The sequence below is a fragment of the Mandrillus leucophaeus genome, unplaced genomic scaffold (assembly GCF_000951045.1).
Source record: "Mandrillus leucophaeus isolate KB7577 unplaced genomic scaffold, Mleu.le_1.0 Scaffold252, whole genome shotgun sequence".
NCBI lineage: Eukaryota > Metazoa > Chordata > Mammalia > Primates > Cercopithecidae > Mandrillus > Mandrillus leucophaeus.
In genome coordinates, this window is record NW_012102610.1 from 426,668 (window position 1) to 434,949 (window position 8,282).

The 8,282-nt window shown below is 47.5% G+C and overlaps 1 protein-coding gene across 1 annotated transcript in view; it reads left to right on the top strand.

Annotated features, from left to right (window-relative positions):
• Positions 1-7,253: 7,253 nt before the first annotated feature.
• Positions 7,254-8,282, top strand: part of TSEN2 (TSEN2 tRNA splicing endonuclease subunit) — a 70,247-nt gene continuing 69,218 nt past the window's right edge. The window contains exon 1 of the mRNA XM_011983649.1: positions 7,254-7,313. The gene's annotated coding sequence lies outside the window, so the exon portion shown is untranslated. The remainder of the gene's footprint in view (positions 7,314-8,282) is intronic.

The window sequence follows — 8,282 nt, forward strand, 5'->3', positions numbered from 1 at the left end:
GTGGTGAGGAATCGAAGAATGGGAAAACAGGCTGATGAAAGTTAAACTCTAGGCTCAATGTGTACTCGTATTATTTTGTGTACTATGACAAATGGAAAGGAAGGGGGGAAGGAGGAGAAACGATGATCCTTTATCTCTTGGTAGTGAGGAACACTTTCCAAAGAACACTAGGGCTCGTGATTTCACATGCTGGTCAGCACAGCTCTGGGAGACTGGCAAAGTGAGGACTGCCCTTTTATTCCAGTTGGAGCACCTGGTGCTGGAAAGTGGGCGTGGTCTGTCAAGGACACACATTAAGAAATGGTCTGTGTGACCATAAGTTTAGAGAAAATGACAAAAGAGAAGGGAAAGAGGGTGAGACACCAGAAGGTGTGCCACTGCCAGCCACCCTGCTCCCACAGGAGGAACCACATTTTCCCCAGGGCCCCTGCACCTGCTCCTCGGTCCTCTGTTTCCTCCTTGAAGTGATCCTCACCTGGCACTCACTTCTCTCTGGCAGGGACAGCAGTCACAGGGTGGCAGGATCATTTGTGGAATGCCAGGACTGGGTTCTTACCCTGGAAATGCTGGCAAACAGGACCCTACCATGCCACATTGCCACAACAACAAATCCCAGGCTTGGGCTTCACAGGGCCAGCACCCAAGGGCTCCTGACCTCCTTCCCCAGCCTCCTCGAGGCCCTTGCGGAATACTGGCTACCTCCATCTTCAAACTGTTGATCTTAAATAGCAAAATTACTTTGGTTTTGTTGTTTCCTAACTTTGTGCTTATTTGTTTGCTTGAAGCATCTTTTTACACAAATATTAAAATATACATTGCTGTACATGTTGCCTTTATCAACAAATGTTATGTTTTTGAAATCTACCTACATTGATATATACTGTCTGTAAAAGAGCTCCAGCCTGGGTGACATAGTGAGATCCTGTCTCTAGAATTTTTTTTAAAATTAGCTAGGTGTGGTGGCACAGGCATGTAGTTCCAGCTACCCAGGAGGCTGAGACAGGAGGATGGCTTCAGGCCAAGAGTTTAAGGCTGCAGTGAGCTGTGATCACTCCATTGCATTCCAGCCTGGGTGACAGAGCCAGACCCTGTCCCAGAAAAAAAAAAGAATTTGCTCACTCCTTTCAGTTGCTGCATTGCTACATTGCATTCCACTGTGCGAACATTTTATACCATGTTTTACATATCCACTTCTCTAGGGATGAACATTTAGGTTTAGGTTGTCTTTTTTTTTTTTTTTTTCCAAGACAAAGTCTTGTTCTGTCACCCAGGCTGGAGTGCAGTGGAGTGATCATGGCTCGCTGCAGTCTTGAACTCCTGGCCTCAAATTGTCCTCCTGCCTCAGCCTCCTGAGTAGCTGGGACCACAGGCATGCACCACCATGCCTGGCTAAAGGTTGTCTCCTTTAAAAAAAAAAAAATCATAATGCTTTAATAAAAATCTTTGTATTTGTTTCTTTGGGCATTTCTCTAGGAAATTTACGCAGAAGTAGAGTTTGTTTGATTGTTCATGGGAAGAAACAGGGCAGAAGTAGGAGTATGAAATCTAGTCCACCCTCTAATGTTTTTGTTTTGTTTTGTTTTGTTTTTTTGAGACCCAGGCTGGAGTGCAGTGGCAAGATCTCAGTTCATTGCAACTTCTGCCTCCCAGGTTCAAGCGATTCTCCTGCCTCAACCTCCCAAGTAGCTGGTATTACAGGCACACACCACCACGCCCGGCTAATTTTTGTATTTTTAGTAGAGATGGGGTTTCACCATGCTGACCAGGCTGGTCTCGAACTCTTGACCTAAGGTGATCCACCCACCTCAGCCTCCCAAAGTTCTGGGATTACAGGCATGAGCTTGTAATCTTGCTCTGATGTTACTCCCTGTGTGACCTTGGGCAACTTATCTCACCTCTCTGAATCTGTTTTCCTACCTATAAAAAGAGTATCATGATCATTAACTCACCAGGTTGCTGGAGAGAATTAAATGGGTCTATCTTTTAAAAACACCTGGATTAGCGCAGATGGTAGGAATCCAGGTAGCTCTCAGCATCAGTGCTACAGATCTTTCTGGATCTCAGGTAATTCTTAATCCTTTGCACAAGGGACTCTTGGCCTTTAGAGCCCACACAGCAAGGCAATGCCTTGGGGACTTGACCAGCCTGTCTCTTCACACACAGTGTCAATTCTGTCCCACGGCCTGGCCTGGTGTTAGTCTGGCAAATAATGGCATAAATGTATGCTGCAGAATCTCAGCTTCCTCACCTGTAAATGGGATAGTATCAGTGACCTCAAAGAACTGCTGAGAGGCTCAATCTCTCTTTCAACATGGTGAAATTAGCGGAGGTTTTCTCTCACCAGCAGAGTGAAGCTGGACTATGTCTCTGATTTGATTTTTGTTTCATTGTCCGTTGAGGATGCTGAGTAAAAAGTTGGAGCTTAGTGGGGTCTCTGTATTTGTTTTCACCTCGGTGAAGCAGTGTCCGCCAGACACTAGGTGGTTTAAATTTGCTGAAATGTCTCCATCTGGTGGACACTGTGAAAAACGACAGGATTCGATGCTGTTTCAGAAAAACAATGGGGCGACAGCTGGGGCTGCCCTGCCCTGCTCAGAAACACTAGTGGAGATGTGTATAAGAGACAGGCCCTGCCCTGCTCAGAAACACTAGTGGCTCCCCATTGTCTGCAGGGTAAAGTCCAAAAGCCAAGCCTGGAATTTAAGCGCCTCCACAATCGGTCCCCACCCTACCTATCAGACCTTATCACAGCTCCGACCTCCTGCCCCCGGCCAGGCCCAGCTCCTCCCAGGCTCTGGAACCAAGGCCCATTCCAGCCTTGCACGTGGGCCTGCCCTGTGCCCTAGACAGCCACCTGCCCTCCTCCTCTCCTCCTCCTAAGGCTAACCTCCCTTCCAGGGGCAGCTTATATGCCACCTCTTCCTGGAAGCCTCCCAGGCTCTTAAACCCATCCTGGTCTTCCTTGACCTCCCACTGACACTGTTGGTTATTTTTTATATTTCAGTATTGAATGTTGTGTGTTTTTGTTTGTTTTGTTTCTTTGGTTTTTTGTTTTGTTTTGTTTTTGAGACAGTGTCACTCTGTCTCCCAGGCTGGAGTGTAGTGGTGCAGTCTCCGCTCACCGCATCCTCTGCCTCCTAGGTTCAAGTGATTCTCCTGTCTCAGCTTCCCGAATAGCTGGGATTACAGGTGTGAGTCACCACGCCCAGATACTTTTCATATTTTTTTTTTTTAGTAGAAACGGGGTTTTGCCATGTTGGCCAGGCTGGTCTTGAACTCCTAACCTCAGGTGATCCACCCACCTCAGCCTCTCAAAGTTCTGGGATTACAGGTGTGAGCCACCGCACCCGGCCTATCATGTTTTGTTAATGCACTGCCCTCCTGTATCCAGCATGACAGATTAAAAGAGCATAAGCCCCACAGATCCATATCCTCATCTGGCCTTCACTACTTCCTAGCAGTGACACCACGGGCATGTGCAGTAACTTTGGCTGCAGACCAGAGGTAAGAACGTCAATCTCACAGCCCTGTTATGAGAATTAAATAAGATCATGGATGCAAAAGTGGCTGGCACATAGTAAATGCCCAATAAATTGTCACTAGGGTGGCCAGATAAAATATAAGACACCCAGATTAACTTGAATTTCAGATAACTTTTTTCTAAAGTATATCCCACATATTACTTGGGGGTTCTGTGGCACATTTCACCGATAACTGTTCATTGTATTAGATGTGCTAGTGATACTGGGGTATGTTGATATAGTCCATCCTCCCTTGGATTCTGTATTTACAAACTCACCTAGTTGCTAAAACTTATTTGTAACATCACAGTCACAGTCACAGTCATTTGCAGATACATGCATGCACAGAACACCAAAACATTTGAGTCACTCAGTGAGCACATTCCCAGCTGAAGTTGAACAAGGAGACTCTGCCTTCTTGTTTCATCTCTCATACCATAAATAAGTATGCTTTTTTGAGCTCTAGTTTGTGCCATGTTTTTCACATTTTGTGCTTTCTGTTGGTGATTTAACTGTTTAAAATGGCCCCAAGTGGAGTGCCGAAGTGCTGTCTGGTGTTCCCCACCCAAGAAATGTGCCTTATTGGAGAAAATAGGTGTGTTAGATAAGCCTCCTTTAGGCAGGAGTTATAGTGCTGTTGGCTGCAAGTTCAATGTTGATGAATCAACAAATTAGATAAGGTGTCTTTAAACAGAAACACATGAAGTGAGGTTATGTATTGACCAGTTGATGAAAATGTTGCGACCAGAGACTCACAGACACCTAACCTTGTATTTCTCCTGGAAACATAGTTCAGTATTTTCTTTTTTTTTTTTTTTTTTTTTTGAGACGGAGTCTTGCTCTCACCCAGGCTGGAGTGCAGTGGCACGATCTCGGCTCACTGCAAGCTCCGCCTCCTGCGTTCACGCCATTCTCCTGCCTCAGCCTCCCGAGTAGCTGGAACCACAGGCGCCCGCCACCTCGCCCGGCTAATTTTTTGTATTTTTAGTAGAGATGGGGTTTCACCATGTTAGCCAGGATGGTCTCGATCTCCTGACCTCGTGATCCGCCCACCTCGGCCTCCCAAAGTGCTGGGATTACAGGTGTGAGCCACCACGCTTGGCCCCATAGTTCAGTATTTTCTACTTCAGTGTTTGTGACAACTTTATAGAACAGAATTACCTCAAATAATGAGAATGAACTACACAGTTGATATAAGTGTGTGTGTGTATATATATATAAAATGTAGATGCAGATGTATTGTAATAAAATTAAGTCCTTATCTATTAGAGATATCTACTGAAATATCATGGATGAAGTTATATAATGTCTGGGATTGTTTTAAAATACTCCAGCAAGGAGATAAAAGTGTGTATATGGAGAATGCAAAAGAAATGAGATACCAAAGGTTGAAGGTTGTGGAAGTGATATTTTATTTTATTTTATTTTTTTCTGATGGAGTTTCACTCTTGTTGCCTAGGCTGGAGGGCAATGGCGCAATCTCGGCTCACCACAACCTCCACCTCCCATGTTCAAGCAATTATCTTGCCTCAGCCTCTAGAGTAGCTGGGATTACAGGCATGCGCCATCACATCCAGCTAATTTTGTATTTTTAGTAGAGACAGGGTTTCTCCATGTTGGTCCAGCTGGTCTCAAACTCCCAACCTCAGATGATCCACCTGCCTCAGCCTCCCAAAGTGCTGGGATTACAGGCGTGAGCCACCGTGCCCAGCTGGAAGTGATGATTTATTGGACTATTTTCTCTCTACTTTTGTGTTGTATGTTTGAAAATAACCATATCAAAGGGTTTAAAATGCACTCGAGAAAATCTCGGGGAACTATTTCTTTCTTTTTAGAAATTTCCAGAATTTTTTTCTTTTTTTAATTTTTTTTTTTTTTAATGTTTTTGGGAGGGAAATTTGAGATCCCAAACCCCAATCCTTCCACGGGCTGGGATGGGATTTAAGAGACCTGGCTCTAGGAGACCTGCTTGGTTATCTCTGACAACTCACAGTGCCACTGGACCTGTTTTTTAATCAGTTAAATAAGGAAGTTTAACTGGACAACCTCTGAATCCCTTTCATTGTTAAAGCCCTCTAATTCTAACACCAGTATTTCTTAAATTGGCATGTTCTGGTTGGATATTACAGCCTCTCTTCAGCTGTTGCTCCTCTGCCCAATCCATCCTGTTACCACATCCTGTGACTCTTGCCAATTTTCTCCCTTTCTTTTGCAACATTCTTACCACAAAGCTCTTTGATTTTGGTTTATCTAAAGCCTGAACTCCCTAGCCTAGCAGTTAAGGTCCTGGCAGCAGAGGAGCCACTGAATGCTGTGACATGATCTCACTCTACCAAGAGCAAGGCCACAGTGCAGTTCAAAAAGGGCCAGGCGGGATGCAGTGGCTCACACCTGTAATCCCAGCACTTTGGGAGGCTGAGGCGGGAGGATCGCTTGAGGTCAGGAGTTTGAGACCAGCCTGGCCAACGTGGTGAAACCCCGTCTCTACTAAGAACATAACAATCAGCTGGGCGTGGTGGCAGGTGCCTGTAATCCCAGCTACTCAGGAGGCTGAGGCAGGAGAATCACTTGAACCTGGGAGGCAGAGGTTGCAGTGAGCTAAGTGAGCTGAGATGGTGCCACTGCCATCCAGCCTGGGCGACAGAGCCAGGCTCCATCTCAAAAAATAAAAAGGGCCAGAAAAACAGGGACAACACAGGCCATGCCAGGCTACTGCAGAACACAGAGGCAAGTCACCCAAGCACGCCTGGGGAGGCAAGATGTCTCCTGGAAGAGGTGATATCTGAGCTGAGACCTAAAGGCTGACCAGGAATTACTGCAGCTAACAGAAGGGAGGGAACATAGAGGCAACAGCATGCATGAAGGAATGGAGGCAAGAACATTGGCAAAGGTCCAAAATTCAACATCCATCATCACATCTAGCACCATGAATCTCTCCAGCAGTATTTGCCGCTCATCCTTGCAACCCTTCTTTGCCTCCTGCCTAGTCTGTGAGGTGGAACTCCTGTGATTCATATTTGGGAAGGTATATATTGGACTCCCCATAGGCCTCCTTTAAAATAACCAGGGCAGGAGAAATTTACACTTCCTATTGCACTCTAGTTTTGCTCATCTCCCATAATTCTGATGGCCTATTTTTCAGCAAACTTAAGCTCAGAAAGGTTGTCAGTCATTCAGGCTCACACAGTCAGTGAAGGGGAAAATGGGGATGCAGAGCAGGTGGACCTGCCACCTGTTGTCCCTTTAACTGCACAGGCAGTCTGGGCACACACAGGCTTCTGGCCAGGTGTCTGCCAGAGGAAAGGTCTTTGCAAGTTCTCCGCATGCTGCAGCGTATACAGGTGCGCTACTGTGATCCTCTTTCTACATTGAGAAAGATGAGATCAGTTTCCTCAGGGCCAATTATAAAGTCCTGCCGGTCGCCTCAAATATCCCATCCTCCGAGAGCCGAAGACTCTAGGTCTCTCCCACCTCCCACGTGACTATGTGACATCTGACGGGTAACTTCATCTCATCTGTAAAATGGGTCTTGCAGGACCGTTCTGGTATCCGTACAATCCTGCAGAAAGCAGCGAAGAGCACACCCAGCCTCCGCCTCATACTCCGCAGTGGCAGAGCTGGCGCACAGAACACCCGCCAGCCGGCCACGCGCAGGCGCACTCCACCAAGTCCCGACAGGCGCTCTGCGGCTGCGCACTAGGCTGGCTTTGCGGCCGCACTGCTTGATGGCAGCGGTGTCCGCCCCACGGCCGGCGTTGCCGAGGTAACGGCGAGCGCATGGGGCCAAGAAAGGTAAGGGCCCTGGGCGAAGAACGCGCGACCCCTTCCGAGTTTGGTGTTTTGCTGCGAGAGGAAATCTCGCTCTTCGATAAGCCCTCCAGGGCGAGAGCGGAAAGGGGTCGGGTACTGTGGTGGGGTCGCACAGCCGGCCGAGACAGTGCCGGGACGGGGAGCCAGGCTTCCGAGCGCGCCCGCTCACTGACTGCTCCGCGTCTTCCTCGTGCGCCTGCAGCCCTTGGTTCTTGGAAACGCCGACGCCTTGCTCAGGGCTGGTGGGGCTGGGGCGCAAGGTGCAGCTGACGGTGCCCGAGAGGAGCCTCAGCCTCTGGTGGGGTTCGGTCGGGTGTGGGGGTAGTCAGGGAAAGAAGCAAAGGGGTAAGTTGAAATAGGGAGTTAGGAATTCGCGGGGCCCTTAACGCTATTTGGGTGCACAGTTGTTTATTTGTATTAATAGTTGCAGCTGTCGTCTGGCGAGCGCTTTCCACGTGGTAGGCCCCGAACAAAACGCCTTCTGCAAAATTATGCATTTAATCCTCACAACAACTTTCAAAGGCTTGTCATCTGTTTCTATGGCTTATTTTCAGGTTCTAACTTGAAAGCTCCCCAGAGGCAGGATTGTTTACCTTGTCCCTTTCATCCTTGCCTCCCTGAGCCCAGGAGGTGCGCAGGTGGTGCTTGAAGCGTGTTTTGGTTGGGAGAAGGTGAAATTTGCTGGGTGGGAGGTTTTTAAACCACGTTTGTTTGGCACCTAGTCCAGGAAGGTTGGAAAATTAAATGGAGCCACCTCCCACTTTTTTGTTTGTTGTTCTGATAGACATTTACCAGCACCTAAGAGGTGTTAGCTTGTGTGCTCAAGGGAAGAATAAGAAACAGACCTTGCTTTTAATAGAAAGTAAGAATACGCAGCTCTGGAGTCAGGTGTGCGCAGGTTGGGGAAAGGAGAAGTAACGATTTCTCAGTGGTGCTCCAGGCCCCTCTGAG